This window comes from Populus trichocarpa, chromosome 12, assembly GCF_000002775.5.
Source record: "Populus trichocarpa isolate Nisqually-1 chromosome 12, P.trichocarpa_v4.1, whole genome shotgun sequence".
Lineage (NCBI taxonomy): Eukaryota > Viridiplantae > Streptophyta > Magnoliopsida > Malpighiales > Salicaceae > Populus > Populus trichocarpa.
This window is the reverse complement of record NC_037296.2, coordinates 7,775,472-7,790,055: the sequence shown is the minus strand read 5'-3', so window position 1 is coordinate 7,790,055 and position 14,584 is coordinate 7,775,472. Positions and strand designations below refer to the sequence as shown.

Here is a 14,584-nt window from a genome sequence, read left to right as displayed (position 1 = left end):
AGCACGCAGCCCCTGTTGACTAAGAAAAAGTCAACAAAAATGGAGTCGGTGGCGATTAGGAAATCATCACCAAAACACCTTCCTAAGGTGACGCGTGGATTTGGAAGCGCCGCAGCTCTTGTTGACTACAAAAAAGTGAACGAAACAACTTCCAAAGGTGATGCGTGGATTCGGAAGAGCTCGCAGCCCCTGTTGAGTTAGAAATATTCAACGAAAACAGAGTCGTTGCCGACTCAGAAATTATCACCGAAACAGCTTTCAAAGGTGACGCGTGGATTCGGAAGCGCTCGTAGCCCCTTTTGACATAGAAAAGGTCAACAAAAATGGCGTCGGTGCCGACTCAGAAATCCTCAACGAAACACCTTCCATAGGTGACGCCTGGATTCGTGAGAGCACACAGCCCCTTTTGATTCCGAAATAGTCAACAAAAACTAAGCCACTACCGAATTAGAAATATTTAACGAAACCCCTTCCACAGGTGACGCGTGGATTCATTAGCGCTCGCAGCCCCTATTTACTTAGAAAAAGTCAACTAAAACTGAGTCGGTGCCGACTGGGAAATTGTCAACGAAACAACTTCCAATGGTGACATGTGGACTCGTCATCGTGCCCAACCCTTATTGACTTAGAAACTGTTAAGGAAACCTGAGCCACAACCATCTCTGAAATCGTCAACGAAAGTGATTACAAAGGTGACACGTGGATTCGAAAAAGCTCGTAGCCCTTGTTGACTCAGAAAAAGTCAACGAAAACTAGGTCGCTGTCGACTGAGAAATGATTACCGAAACAACTTTCAAAGGTGACGCGTGGATTCAGAAGAGCCCGCAGTCCCTCTCGACTTAGAAAAAGTCAACGAAAACGGAGTCGGTGCCAGTTGGGAAACCTCACCGATACACCTTCCAAAGGTGACACGTGGATTTGGAAGCGCTCGCAGCCCTAGTTGACTGAGAAAAAGTCAACGAAACAACTACTTAAGGTGATACGTGGATTCGGAAGAGCTCGCAGCCCCTGTTGACTCAGAAAAGTCAACGAAAACAGAGGCGGTGGCGACTGGGAAATCGTCAATGAAACAACTTCCTAAGGTTAGCCGTGGATTCGGAGGAGCTCGCAGTCCCTGTTGACTCAGAAAAAGTCAACGAAAACAGAGTCGATGCTGATTGGGAAATCCTCATCGAAACACCTTCCAAAGGTGATGCTTGGATTTGGAAGCGCTCGCAGCCCCTGTTGACACTGAAAAAGTCAACAAAACAACTTCCAAAGGTGACGCGTGGATTCGGAAGAGCTCGAAGCCCCTATTGACTTAGAAAAAGTCACTGAAACACCTTCCAAAGGTGACACGTCGATTTGGAAGCGCCGCAGCCCCTATTGACTATGAAAAGGTGAACGAAAAATCTTCCAAAGGCGATGCGTGGATTCGGAAGTGCTTGCAGCCCTTTTTGACTTAGAAAAGGTCAACGAAATCAGAGTCGGTGCCGCCTCTGAAATCATCAACGAAACACCTTCCACAGGTGACGCCTGGATTCGTGAGAGCACACAGCCCCTTTTGATTCAGAAATAGTCAACAAAAACTAAGGCACTACCGAATAAGAAATAGTCAAAGAAACCGCTTCCACAGGTGACGCGTGGATTCCTCAGCGCTCGTAGCCTCTGTTTACTCAGAAATATTCAACGAAAAATATCATCGCTGCCGAATGGGAAATCATCAACGAAACAACTTCCAAAGGCGACACGTGGATTCGGAAACGCTCACAGCCCCTCAACACACGGAGTCGGTGCCGCCTCGGAAATCATCACGGAAACACATTCCAAAGGTGACGCGTTGATTTGGAAGCGCTCGCAGCCCCTGTTGACATAGAAAAAGTCAACGAAACAACTTCCAACGGTGACGCGTAGATGACACGACCAAAAGATTGATGTCTTCTCCCAAGTGCAGGAGTGTCGAAGTAATAAATAACCCGGCAAGACCAGGGTCGAACCACAGAGAGGTTAATTGTATAAATTATAAATAACAATGCAACAACAACAACAACAATAATAACAATAATAATAATAATAATAGTAATAATAGTAATAATAATAATAATACTCAGTACGTGGCGTTGTTATACCTGAGAATGATCTAAAAGATCGGGTCACAGGTTTCCAGCCTATATACTGATTTTATGAAAAGATCAAAGAGATATATTATATAATATAAACAGATTTCTGATGCGAATGAACAAGGCAAGACCAACAATGTCAGGATCCTTGATCAAACACAGAGCATACTTAACGTACATAACATATAATAAGAATGTAAATAATAATAATAGTAATAATATTAATAGTAGTAGTAGTAGCAGTAGTAGTAGTAATAATAATAATAAAAAGAAGAAGAGGAAGAAATTAATGAGAACTTTGAGATGGAAGATTAATGTAAGGATTAAACAATGATAAAAACAAATGTCAAGGTTAGAGGATTCACTAATGGTATTTCAAATAAATATAATATAAACTCTTTTTATTACTCAACTAGAAACCACACACAAAGGAGGTTCTAATAAGATGATTTATCATTAATGACTCATTATAAAGTATTAACATGATCATATTAATTATCTTGTCTAAGTAACACCATACTTATAAATATCATCAGGCATTCATGTTGCTAGCTTATGTTAACAACAAATCAAGTTCCTATCATAACAACGATGTCGTCCGAAAACTATGAAGGATCAAGCATTCGATGTACCAAGTGTTATACAACATAAATCTAGATTAACCATTTAACAAGCAAGGTATTAAGGATTAGTAAGATAAAAAGATAAGACATGCTAATAACAATTTATCTTGGATATAAACGTTAAAGTCCATGTTGAGTTTATATTATACCTATTCTAACACCATTAGTAAAACCTTTTCACCTTGACATAATTAACTTAGCTAAACATAATGAAGAAGAAAAACATAAATAAACAACATAAGAACATAAACATGATATAAGTTAACTAATTATAGGAAAGGAAATGAAAAAGCATAAACAAGAGATTAATATAACATGAAAGAAAACTTGAACATTACAAAGATATAAAGAGAGAAAACAAGAACATGATTTTGATCTGAAAAATAATATGACTAAATACATGGCAAATTTCTCCTTTTATAGGCTAAGATGTGGAACTATTGCTTGGTGGACTAAGGAAATAGTTGGTGGCCAACCATTGATTTGGTGGCTGGTTTTTGACATTGTTGGCTGCTGGTTCTTGAAATTGTTGGCAGATTTTTGATATTGTTGGCTGGCCAAAACGTCATTGCTAACATCAGAATTTGAGCCCTTTGTTCCATGAAAGCTGTGGGCAATTGTCTCAGCTTTCCAGCAAAAAAAACCAGAGCTCATTTGGACTTCTAGAACTCAAGATATGAGCTGAAAACCGAACAGTGTTTGAGCTGCAGGACAGGTTCCGACTTCTCCGTTGTTGCTACGATTTGAACTTGAAAAGGGCAGAATTGAGTCTTGGACCCTTCATGAAAGTTTTAGGTCTATGTCTTATCTTTCCATCCATATAAAGTGGACCTAAATCCGAGTTCTACAACTCTAGTTATGATCAAATAACCGAATGGTGTTCCGGTTTGGAATTGAACCAGCATCTCTTCTCCTAGCCTAGTCCTCCTTTTGTCTCTTCACTTTCAATTGTTAATCACATCAATCAATCCTTTGAATTGTGAGATATACCTGCATTCAAAACAAGCATTTACCATAAATTAAAGATATATTATATTATTAGACTTGTTATTATAAAACATGCTTTAGTTAGGGAATTTAACGATACTTTAGTGCAATACGATGATATAAAGCCTTAATGAGAATGCACTTTTAAGTACTAATCACACCCCCCAACCAGCTTATTACTAGTCCCTAGTAATCAAAGCGTTAAAATACAAAAACAATTTGCAAGTTCCACAAAGCAAGGTATTTATCATTTAACTTCCATTAATCTATCCAAATAAACAAACTCTCATTAAATTTATATATCTGCTTCATACTTCTTAAACAAGATATTAATAACCCTTCCTTTTGTGCTCAGTAAATCAAAACATAGCTATGGAGCTTTTCATGGAAGAAAACAAAATTTTGTTCCAATGTTTAAGGTTAACTTCCTTGGGTTGGGATTATTATCTCTTTTTTTTTTTTTTGAAAGCAAGAATTTATAATACAATGTATCTTGAACCCATGTAACGAGCTTTTAGCTAATGACTCCCATACCAGTTGGTCTTAGGGCATCAGGTGTTGAGACACCCCTACGAGCTTAGTAACTCGGGTTGCAGATACTGACACGTAGATAGTGCAATGTTTGATTCCCTTAAGCTTTTCTCCTTAACTCATGTAACAAGCACTGGGCCAATAACTCCCAAGTCAGTTGACTTTAGGGTACTAGGTGTTAAAACACCCCTTCGGGCTTAATTGCTTAAGTCAAGGAGGCTACGAAACCAAACTTATCTACTTTTATTTATTTTTTTATTTTTTTGTTTTTGTTTTTTTTGTTTTTTTGTTTTTATTTCATATTATATATTATCCCTTTCCCTTAGTTGTTACCTTTAACAAAAGAACATAAATAATGTAATAATCCAATATGCAACCCACAATCATATGTTAAAGTGTGTGTGTGAAAATGAAGGTTTAAGAATACTTGTTAAATGAGTATATGAGCAGAATTAACTGATAACAATGCGAGAGTTTGTAAATCTGAATATTTCAAGAAGTATTATAATAGACCTTGTTAAGAATGTTTACTAAGATGCGTCTCAAGAGTCACTAAAGCTCCTCCTTTACTCTGCCATCCTAGTAACAACAGGTTTGCAAATGGTTGTAATAATAGAAAATACAATTAGTTAAAATTTTTTTTTTTAATATCAACTACTACCCTCTCCCCCCAACCAAAACGAGACATTATCCTCAATGTTTTAAGGTAGAAAGATAGAGTATATAAGACATCACCTGAAACAGCAACTACTGACAAACCTGAAACACACTTTAAACAAATATAAGAAAGCACAAAACACAAATATTATACCATTAATAAAACCAAAAGACACAATATTTCACAAACTAAGGCTCAAATCCAATCTAAGCTTTTTACGGCGTTCCGTGATTGACCAATTAAGTCGACTCATAGAGGAATCAACTACAGGGATGAAAGATTGAAGTTCATCAATCAATTGTTCAGCAATAGCAACAGAGATGAGGATTTGTCGCGCTAAAAATGTTAGAAATTGTTGTTCCACGGCATGATCAAGAAAATACAGTAAAGTATTATAAAAACCATTAACATTTAGCAAACCTATAGGTTTCTGGTGAATGTTCAGCTGAGCCCAAGATGAAATATGAAATATCTCTTCTAAAGTTCCCAAACCACCTGGTAAAGCAATAAAGGCGTCAGCATGGTTAAACATTACAGATAGTCGTTCAGACATTGTGGAGACCTGTAGTTCCTCTCCGACTGTTTTTCCAATGATGTCCCCTTCGGCTAAAGCTTTGGGGATGACCCCCAAAACTTGACTGCCTCCTAAAAATGCAGTTATTGAAACACTCCCCATTAACCCAAGGCTGCCTCCCCCATACACTAAATGAATCTTTCTCTCAGCTAGTACCCGACCAAGATGATTTGCTGATTCTAAAAACTCTTTTTCTTTCCCAGGATTGGATCCACAAAAAACACAAATATTTTTTATTTTAGGAACAGAGGAACTGGCCATTTCTACACACTTCTATATCTATTAAATGAATGGGTAGAGTAGAAATGATGGGAAGGAAGAGAAGATTTTATAGATGAGAAATTGAAAATGCAATCATACCACCTATATGTAGGCTAGCTGGAGTCTCACTCTCTCTCTCTCTCTCTCTTTGTTTTTTTTGTTGTTTTTTTTTTTGAAAAAGCATGTGTATGTACAAGCAGCTGTGATTGTGGCTCACATCTTCCCTTGGTTTTACGTCCAAGAACGGCTTAAACACCCTCTATGGGTCGGGGATAGGCTTCCCATCCAGTTTTCTTAAAAACTGACAAACAGGGTCTTTTTTAGTCAGATTCCCAAGACTAAGTCGATCATGTTCTTTATGAAAATGAGGCCATAAATCATGAATTGCACGATGCATATCTCCACTATGATGAGACTTAAGAGTCAATAGAAGATTAACTAAAGACTCTCGATGCTTTGAAATAAATCCCACCTTTTGGCATTTTTCACAGGTTTTGCAGAATGCATGTGAGTCTTTGAACATGGTGGGCCAATAAAATCCACTTTGTAAGATTTTTGCAGCTGTCTTCTTTGATGAGAAATGACCCCTACATGTTTCAGAATGACAAAATTTAATAACACTACTTACCTCATTGTCGGGAATGCATCTTCGAAATATTTTATCAGGACAATATTTGAATAAGTAAGGGTCATCCCAATAAAATTTTTGCACGTTGCTCAAAAACTTTCCTTTGTCTTCGGTACTCTAGTGAGCTGGCAAATCTCCTGTTGCAAGAAAATTGATATGATTAGCAAACCAAGGCATTGGACTACGAGAAAGTAAGGATTGACCAGGAAAGTATTTCTCAATTGGTGTGATGTCAGATGTCGAATCTATTGTCAATTTTGAAAAATGATCCGCGACAATATTTTCGGTGCCTTTTTCATCCTCGATTTCTTCTTGTTTGAAAGTTTCAAAAATTTCAGAATCGTGATTGACTTCTCTTTGCTTGGTCATGGCATGAGGAAATGGAAGTACTGGTGGGGAATCAGTCTTTTCTTTGCAATATTCAGGTTTAACCCCTTCCTTACCCTCAGAGATTGACTCATCATCTTTCTCACAAGGTTCAAGAATTGGTTTTTCAATAACCTTACCACCGTGGAGAGTAATGACTGATTTGACTTGATCCATGTGTTGGCTTCCAGAACTACTTGCATTTGAATTGTATTGCCCTTTGGGATTTTGCTGTGGTTGAGATGAGAACTTACCTTTCTCATGAAAATTGAGAGCAGATGTGAATTTTACAAGAGTATCTTTAAAATCTGTCATGCTTTGAGCAAGTTGAGTGTTGATTGTCTCTTGCTTTTCAATGAATGCATATAAAGTGTCCTCAAGATTTCTTTCAGGAGGGGGAACACAAGGAGATGCATACCCATGAGAACTTTGAAAATTATGATGTGCTTGAAATGGTGGTAGTGAAGTTTGTGCATTATTGTTACCATTCTTCCAATTGAAATTTGAGTGTTCTCTCCAACCAGGGTTGTACGTTTGTGAGTATGGATCATGATTTTGCCATTGAAAACTGTTTAAAGCATTGGCATGTTCATGGAAACATTCCTTAAAAGAAGGCAAAGTTGGACAATCATTGGTTGAGTGTTCATTAGTTTCACAAATTTGACACACAATTTCTTGAACAGATTTTATTTGACCACTCTTTTTTAATTCTAGTGCCTCAACTTTTCTAGCTAAAGATGCAAATTTGGCCTGGAGGTCATGATCTTCCCTAAGGTTGTACATGCCTCCATTAGATGTATGAGGTTGAGTTTTACCTGGTGCCTCACACGTACCTGTGGTGTCCCAATTTTGAGCATTTTCAGCTAGCAAGTCTAGGTACTCCATTGCTTCATCAGGGACTTTATCTTCAAAAGTTCCATTGCACATCAATTCCACCATTTGCCTATCTTTAGGTGTTAACCCTTCATAAAATTGTGAGACTAATCTCCATGTTTCAAAACCATGATGAGGACAGGTATTAAGCAAGTCTTTATATCTATCCCAACACTTGTAAAATGTTTCTCCTGGTTTTTGAGTGAAAATGGTGATTTGTCTTTTGAAAGAGTTTGTTCTGTGAGACGGAAAAAACTTCTTTAAAAATTGTTGTTGCATTTCATCCCAAGCACGAATGGATCCTGACCTAATATTTTGTAGCCATGTTTTAGCTTTATCTTTTAATGAAAAAGGAAAAAGCTTTAATCTGATGGTGTTCATGCTACAATTTAAGTCATTATAGGTGTTACAAACTTCTTCAAATTCTCTTAAATGCAAATATGGATTTTCTAATTCTAAGCCATGAAAAGTGGGTAAAAGTTGAATAATACCTGGCTTAAAATTAAAATGAGAAGCATCAGGAGGAAAAACTATACATGATGGTGCACTTGTTCTTGTTGGATTCATGTGATTTCTAAGTGTTCTCACATGATTATTCTCATTATGAATTGACTGGTTATCTTCTTCGGCCATGTTTTCTAAAGAAAATGAGGATTTCCTAGAAAGTCTACCACTTAATGTACGTGTCCAAACTCTCATGCAAGTGCAAAAGAAAAGAAAAGAAAAAGAAAAAGAAAACGAACAAAATTAGAAAAACAAATAAAAGTAAAGACAAAAGAAAATAAAAGAAATATAAAATTTATACAATACTTACCTCCCCGACAACGGCGCCAAAAACTTGACACGACCAAAAGATTGATGTCTTCTCCCAAGTGCAGGAGTGTCGAAGTAATAAATAACCCGGCAAGACCGGGGTCGAACCACAGAGAGGTTAATTGTATAAATTATAAATAACAATGCAACAACAACAACAACAATAATAACAATAATAATAATAATAGTAATAATAGTAATAATAATAATAATAATACTCAGTACGTGGCGTTGTTATACCTGAGAATGATCTAAAAGATCGGGTCACAGGTTTCCAGCCTATATACTGATTTTATGAAAAGGTGACGCGTGGATTCGGAAGAGCTGGCAGCCCCTCTTGACACATAAAAAGTCAACAACAACTAGGTCGCAGCCGACTGAAAAATCATCACCGAAACACCTTACAAAAGTGACGTGTGGATTCGGAAGAGCTCGCAGCCCCTGTTTACTCAGAAAAGTCAACGAAGACGGAGTCGGTGCCAACTGGGAAATCATCAATGAAACAACTTCCAAAGGTGACACCTGGATTCGTCAGCATGCCCAGCCCTTGCTGACTTAGAAACTGTTAAGGAAAACTGAGCCACAGTCGTCTCCGAAATCGTCAACGAAACCGATTAAAAAGGTGACGCGTGGATTCGTCAGCAACCACAGCCCCTGTTGACTCAGAAATAGTCAACGACAACTAGGTCTCTGTCGACTGAGAGATCATCACCGAAACACCTTTCAAAGGTGACGCGTTGGTTCAGAAGAGCCCGAAGCCCCTCTCGACTCAGAAAAAGTCAACGAAAACGGAGTCGGTACCGGGTGGGAAACGTCACCGAAACACCATCCAAAGGTGAGGCGTGGATTTGGAAGCGCTCGCAGGCCCTGTTGACTCAGAAAAAGTCAACGAAACAACTTTCGAAGGTGACGCGTGCATTCGGAAGAGCTCGCAGCCCTTGTTGACTCAGAAAAAGTCAACGAAAACAGAGTCGGTGGCGCCTGGCAAATCAACACCGAAACACCTTCCTAAGGTGATGCGTGGATTTGGAACCGCTCGCGGCCCATGTTGACTCAGAAAAGGTGAACGTAACAACTTCCAAAGGTGACGCGTGGATTCGGAAGAGCTCGCAGCCCCTGTTGACTTAGAAATAGTCAACAGAAACAGAGTCGGTGCCGACTCAGAAATCGTCAACGAAAAAGCTTCCATAGGTGACGCGTGGATTCTTCAGCGCTCGCAGCCCCTGTTTACTCAGAAAAAGTCAACGAAAATGGAGTCGGTGTCGACTGGTAAATCGTCAAAGAAACAACTTCCAAAGGTTACACGTGGATTTGTCACCGTGCCCATCCCATTTAAACTTAGAAACTGTTAATGAAAGCTGAGCCACAAATGTCTCCGAAATCATCAACGAAACTTACAAAGGTGACGCGTGGATTCGTCAGCGCCCAAAGCCCTTGTTGACTCAGAAATAGTCAACACCAACGAGGTCGCTACCGACTGAGAAATCATAACCGAAACACCTTGCAAAGGTGACGCGTGGATTCGGAAGAGCTGGCAACCACTCTTGACTTAGAAAATTTCAACGAAAACGGGGTCAGTGCCGACTGGAAATTCATCACCGAAACAATTTCAAAAGGTGACGCTTGGATTCGAAAGCACTCGCAGCCCCTGTTTACTCAGAAAAAGTCAACGAAACAACTTCCAAAGCTTACGCATGGATTCATCAGCGCGCCCAGCCCCTATTGACTTAGAAACAATCAATGAAAAATGAGCCCCTGCCGACTCTGAAATCATCAGCGAAACCGATTCCAAAAATGACGCGTGGATTCCTTAGCGCCCACATCCCCTGTTGACTTAGAAATAGTCAACGAAAACTGAGTCGCTGCAGCCTCAGAAATCGTCAATGAAACACCTTCCAGAGGTGACGGCTGGATTCGTGAGAGCACATAGCCCCTTTTGATTCAGAAATAGTCAACAAAAACTAAGCCACTGCCTAATCAGAAATAGTCAACGAAACCGCTTCCACAGGTGACGCGTGGCTTCATCAGCTCTCGCAACCCCTGTTTACTCAGAAAAAATCATCTAAAACTTGTCGGTGCCGACTGGGAAATCGTCAATGAAACAAAATCCAAAGGTGATGCGTGGATTCGTCAGCGTGCCAAGCCCTTGTTGACTTAGCTGTTGATTCAGAAATAGTCAACGAAAACTAGGTCACTGCCGCCTCAGAAATCATCACCGAAACACCTTTCAAAGGTGATGCGTGGATTCAGAAGAGCCCGCAGCCCCTCTTGTCTCAGAAAAAGTCAACTAAAACGGATTCGGTGCCGGCTGGGAAACGTCACCAAAACACATTTCAAAGGTGACGCGTGGATTTGGAAGCGTTCTCAGCCCTTGTTGACTCAGAAAAAGTCAACGAAACAACTTTCAAAGGTGACGCGTGGATTAGGAAGAGCTCGCAGCCCTTGTTGGCTAAGAAAACGTCAACAAAAAGGGAGTCGGTGGCGACTGGGAAATCGTCACCGAAACACCTTCCTAAGATGACGCGTGGATTCAGAAGAGCTCGCAGTCCCTGTTGACTCCGAAAAAGTCAACGAAAACAGAGTCTGTGCCGACTGGGAAATCATCACCGAAACACCTTCCAAAGGTGACGCATGGATTTGGATGCGCTCGCCGCCCCTGTCGACTCTGAAAAACTCAACGAAACAACTTTCAAAGGGGACGCGTGGATTCGACAGATCTCGAAGCCCCTGTTGACACAGAAAAGTCAACAAAAACTAGGTCGCAGCCGACTGAGAAATCATCACCGAAAGACCTTGCAAAAGTGACGTGTGGATTCGGAAGAGCTCGCAACCCCTCTTAACTCAGAAAATGTCAACGAAAACGGAATCGGTGCCGACTGGGAAATCATCAATGAACCAACTTCCAAAGGTGACGCGTGGATTCGTCAGCGTGCCAGCCCTTGTTGACTTAGAAACTTTTAAGGAAAACTGAGCAATAGTCGTCTCCGAAATTGTTAACGAAACCAATTACAAAGGTGACACGTGAATTCGTCAGCGCCCACAGCCCTTGTTGACTCAGATATAGTCAATGAAAACTAGGTCGTTGCCACCTCAGAAATAATTACCGAAACACCTTTCAAAGGTGACGCGTGGATTTAGAAGAGCCGGCAGCCCCTCTTGACTTAGTCGACTGGGAAATCGTCACCGAAACACCTTCCAAAGGTGACACGTGGATTTGAAAGCGTCGCACCCCCTGTTGACTATGAAAAAGTGAGCGAAACAACTTTCAAAGGTGACGAGTGGATTCGGAAGTGCTCGTAGCCCCTGTTGACTCAGGCATATTCAACGAAAACAGAGTCGGTGTCGAGTCAAAAATCATCGCCGAAACAGCTTCCAAAGGTAACGCGTGGATTCGGAAGCGCTCGCAGCCCCTTTTGACTTAGAAATGGTCAATAAAAACGGAGTCGGTGCCGACTCAGAAATCATCAACGAAACACCTTCCATAGGTGACGCCTGGATTCGTGGGAGCACAGAGCCCCTTTAGGGTCAGAAATAGTCAACAAAAACTAAGCCACTGCCGAATAAGAAATATTTAACGAAATCGCTTCCACAGGTGACCCGTGGATTCATTAGCGCTCGCAGCCCCTGTTTACTCAGAAAAAGTCAAAGAAAACGAAGTCGGTGCCGACTGGGAAATCGTCAACGAAACAACTTGCAAAGGTGACGCATTGATTCGTCAGCTTGCCCAGCCCTTGGTGACTTAGAAACTGTTAAGGAAAAATGAGCCCCAGTCGTCTCCAAAATCATCAACGAAATCGATTACAAAGGTGACACGTGGATTTGTCAGCGCCCACAGCCCTGTTGACTTAGAAATAGTCAATGAAAACTAGGTCGCTGCCGACTGAGAAATCTTCTCCGAAACACCTTTCAAAGGTGACGCGTGGATTCATAAGAGCCTGCGGCCCCTCTTGGCTTAGAAAAAGTCAACGAAAACGGAGTCGGTGCCGGCTGGGAAATCTTCAACGAAGAACCTTCCAAAGTGACGCGTGGATTTGGAAGCGCTGCAGCCCCTGTTGACTATGAAAAAGTGAGTGAAACAACTTCCAAAGGTGACGCGTGGATTCAGAAGAGGTCGCAGCCGCTGTTGAGTCAGAAATATTCAACGAAAACAGAGTCGCTCCCGACTTAGAAATCATCACCGAAACACCTTCCAATGGTGATGCCTGGATTCGTGAGAGCACACAACCCCTTTTGATTCAAAAATTGTCAACAAAAACTAAGCCCCTACCAAATCAGAAATAGTCAACGAAACAGCTTCCACAGGTGACGCGTGGATTTATCAGCGCTCGCAACCCCTGTTTTCTCAGAAACGTCAACTAATACTTGTCCATGCCAATTGGGAAATCATCAACGAAACAACATCCAAAGGTGATGCGTGGATTCGTCAGCGTGCCCAGCCCTTTTTGACTTAGAAACTGTTAAGAAAAACTGAGCCACAACCGTCTCTAAAATCGTCAAAGAAACCGATTACAAAGGTGACACGTGAATTCAGCAGCGCTCACAGCCATAGTTTACTCAGCAAAAACTAAGTCGGTGCCGACTGGAAATCGTCAACGAAACAACTTCCAAAGGCGACGTGTGGATTCGTCAGCGTGCCCAGCCCTTGCTGACTTAGAAATTGTTAAGGAAAACTGAGCCACAGCCATCTCCAAAATCATCAACGAAACCGATTACAAAGGTGACGCGTGGATTCGTGAGCACCCATAGCCCCTGTTGACTCAGACATAGTCAACGACACCTAGGTCGCTTTCGACTGAGAGATCATCACCGAAACACCTTTCAAAGGTGAAGCGTGGATTCAGAAGAACCCGCAGCTCCTCTTGACTCAGAAAATGTCAACGAAAACGGAGTCGATACCAACTGGGAAATAGTCACCGAAACACCATCCAAAGGTGATGCGTGGATTCGGAAGAGCTCGCAGCCCCTGTTGACCCAGAAAAAGTCGATGAAAATGGAGTCGGTGGCGACTGGGAAATCATCACCGAAAAACCTTCCTATGGTGACGCGTTGATTCCGAAGAGCTCGCAGTCCCTGTAGACTCAGAAAAAGTCAACGAAAACAGAGTCGGTGGCGACTGGGAAATCGTCAATGAAACACCTTCCTAAGGTGACGCGTGGATTCGGAAAAGCTCGAAGCCCTTGTTGACTTAGAAAAAGTCAACGAAAACGGAGGCGGTGCCGAATGCGAAATCGTCAATGAAACAACTTCCAAAGGTGACGCGTGGATTAGTCAACGTGCCCAGCCCTTGTTGACTTAGAAACTGTTAAAGAAAACTAAGCCACAGCCGCCTCCGAAATCTTCAACAAAACCGATTACAAAGGTGACGCATGGATTCAGAAATAATCAACAAAAACTAAGCCACTGCCAAATCAGAAATAGTTAAAGAAACTGCTTTCACAGGTGACGCGTGGATTCATCAGCGCTCGCAGCCCCTGTTTACTTAGAAAAAGTCAACGAAAACTGAGTCGGTGTCGAATGCGAAATCGTCAATGAAACAACTTCCAAAGGTGACGCGTGGATTAGTCAACGTGCCCAGCCCTTGTTGACTTAGAAACTGTTAAAGAAAACTAAGCCACAGCCGCCTCCGAAATCTTCAACAAAACCGATTACAAAGGTGACGCATGGATTCGTCAGCACCCACAGCCCATGTGGACTCAGAAATAGTCAACGAAAACTAGGTCAGTGCCGCCTCAGAAATCATCACCGAAACACCTTTTAAAGGTGACGAGTGGATTCCGTAGAGCTGGCAGCCCCTTTTGACTTAGAAAAAGTCAACGAAAACGGAGTCCGTGGCGACTGGGAAATCTTCACCAAAACACCTTCTAAAGGTGACGCTTGGATTCGGAAGAGCTCGCAGTCCCTATTGACACAGAAAAAGTCAACGAAAACAGAGTCGGTGCTGACTGGGAAATCATCACGAAAACACCTTCCAAAGGTGACGCGTGGATTTGGAAGCGCTCGCAGCCCCTGTTGACTCTGAAAAAGTCAACGAAACAACTTCCAAAGGTGACATGTGGATTAGGAAGAGCTCGCAGCCCCTGTGACTCAGAAATAGTCAACGAAAACTGAGTCGCTGTAGACTACGAAATCATCACCGAAATAGCTTCCAAAGGTGATGAGTGGATTCGGAAG

The 14,584-nt window shown here is 41.4% G+C and overlaps 1 pseudogene; it reads left to right on the top strand.

Annotated features, from left to right (window-relative positions):
* Nucleotides 1-7,724: 7,724 nt before the first annotated feature.
* LOC112323684 (small nucleolar RNA R71) lies at nt 7,725-7,835 on the top strand (annotated as a pseudogene).
* The last annotated feature ends 6,749 nt before the right edge of the window (nt 7,836-14,584 follow it).